The sequence below is a fragment of the Balaenoptera physalus genome (genome assembly GCF_965194825.1).
Source record: "Balaenoptera physalus genome assembly, chromosome: 1".
Classification (NCBI taxonomy): domain Eukaryota; kingdom Metazoa; phylum Chordata; class Mammalia; order Artiodactyla; family Balaenopteridae; genus Balaenoptera; species Balaenoptera physalus.
Window position 1 is genome coordinate 45,052,881 of NC_138882.1, and position 2,292 is coordinate 45,055,172.

At 44.2% G+C, this 2,292-nt stretch overlaps 1 pseudogene across 1 annotated transcript; it reads left to right on the plus strand.

The window, feature by feature from the left end:
• Positions 1 to 975: 975 nt before the first annotated feature.
• On the plus strand, positions 976 to 1,819 carry LOC309666293 (small ribosomal subunit protein mS38 pseudogene; annotated as a pseudogene). Its single transcript has one exon. The product of its transcript is annotated as a small ribosomal subunit protein mS38 pseudogene (transcript).
• Positions 1,820 to 2,292: the final 473 nt, after the last annotated feature.

Sequence of the window (2,292 nt, forward strand, 5' to 3'; positions counted from 1 at the left end):
AACACCCCACTTTCACCAATGGACAGATCATCCAAAATGAAAATAAATAAGGAAACACAAGCTTTAAATGACATATTAAACAAGATGGACTTAATTGATATTTATAGGACATTCCATCCAAAAACAACAGAATACACTTTCTTCGCAAGTGCTCATGGAACATTCTCCAGGATAGATCATATCTTGGGTCACAAATCAAGTCTTGGTAAATTTAAGAAAACTGAAATCGTATCAAGTATCTTTTTTGACCACAATGCTATGAGACTAGATATCAATTACAGGAAAAAAAACTGTAAAAAATACAAACACAAGGAGGCTAAACAATACACTACTAAATAGCCAAGAGATCACTGAAGAAATCAAATAGGAAATCAAAATATACCTAGAAACAAATGACAATGAAAACACAATGACCCAAAACCTATGGGATGCAGCAAAAGCAGTTCTAACAGGGAAGTTTATAGCAATAAAATCCTACCTCAAGAAACAAGAAAAACCTCAAATAAACAACCTAACTTTACACGTAAAGCAATTAGGGAAAGAAGAACAAAAACACCCTGAAGTTAGCAGAAGGAAAGAAATCATAAAGATCAGATCAGAAATAAATGAAAAAGAAATGAAGGAATAAATAGCAAAGATCAATAAAAATAAAAATTGGTTCTTTGAGAAAATAAACAAAATTGATAAACCACTAGCCAGACTCATCAAGAAAAAAAGGGAGAAGACTCAAATCAACACAATTAGAAATTAAAAAGGAGAAGTAAAAACTGATCCTGCAGAAATACAAAGAATCATGAGGGATTACTAAAAGCAACTATATGTCAATTAAATGGACAACCTAGAAGAAATGGACAAATTCTTAGAAAAGCACAACCTTCTGAGACTGAACCAGGAAGAAATAGAAAATATAAACAGACTAATCACAAGCACTGAAATTGAGACTGTGATTAAAAATCTTCCAACAGCGGCGGCGGAATGGTCAGTTGAGTCTCCCAGTTGCGTCTGGGAAGAGTCGGCGTGAGGCCGTGGCATGCAGGCTTCAGGGACGGTGGAGGCGGCCGCGGCCGTCTGGGGCTCGGGACCTAAGACCCGAGCGTTGACACCACCCGCGCGCTCCGCTGAGTGCCTGGGGCCGCCGCCAAGCACAGACCATGTTCATGGTGCGCCTGACCTCCCAGCTGCTCAGGGCTGTTCCCCGGGCAGGTTGCAGTGGGCCTTGGCCTGTCTGCGGGGTGTTGGGCAGGCATGCCTGCAGGCCTCGCTACAGCATGCAACCAATAGGCCCAAGTGGGGTTGCCTCCCTTCCTGACAGGCGGGGCCACATGGAGCTTGAGGAGATGCTGGTCCCCAGGAAGATGTCTATCAGCCCCTTGGAGAGTTGGCTGACCGTTCGCTACCTCCTGCCCAGACTGGACGCTGGGGCCCCAGGGACTGTATCTCCAGCCCAAGTCTATGAGTGTCTGCCCAGCCAGGGGGGGGAAGGGGTCACGCAGGGGGGTAAGGAGGTCTGGGACGCGCCCCAGATACAGTGCAAGAACGTGCTCAAATCCGCCGGCGGAAGATGAATCATCACAAGTACCGCAAGCTGGTCAAGAGGACCCGGTTCCTGCGGCAGAAGGTCAGGGAGGGACGCCTGAAACGGAAGCAGATGAGGTTCGAGAGAGACCTGAGGTGCATCTGGTGGAAGGTGGGCCTGAAGGAAGCCCCCGCAGGCTGGCAGACCCCCAAGATCTACCTGAAGGGCAAATGAGTCTCGTGTGTCTCTCCCCCAGCCCTGTTACTGCTGATGACCCGTTGTAATAAAAATTCGGAGAACTTAGCCATCAAAAAAAAAAAAAAAAAAACTTCCAACAAACAAAAGCTCAGGATCAGATGGCTTCACAGGCAAATTCTATCAAATATTTAGAGATGAGCTACCACCTATCCTTCTCAAACTCTTCCAAAATATAGCAGAGGGAGGAACACTCCCAAACTTATTCTACAAGGCCACCAACACCCTGATACCAAAATCCAAGATGTCACAAAAAAAGAAAACTACAGACCAAAAACCATATGATAATCTCAATAGATGCAGGAAAACGTTTTGACAAAATTCAACACCCATCTATAATAAAAACTCTCCAGAAAGTAGGCATAGCGGGAACTTACCTCAACATAATAAAGGCCATACATGACAAACTCACAGCCAACATTGTTCTCAATGGTGAAAAACTGAAACCATTTTCTCTAAAATCAGCAACAAGACAAGAATGCCCACTCCCACCACTATTATTCATCATAGTTTTGAAAGTT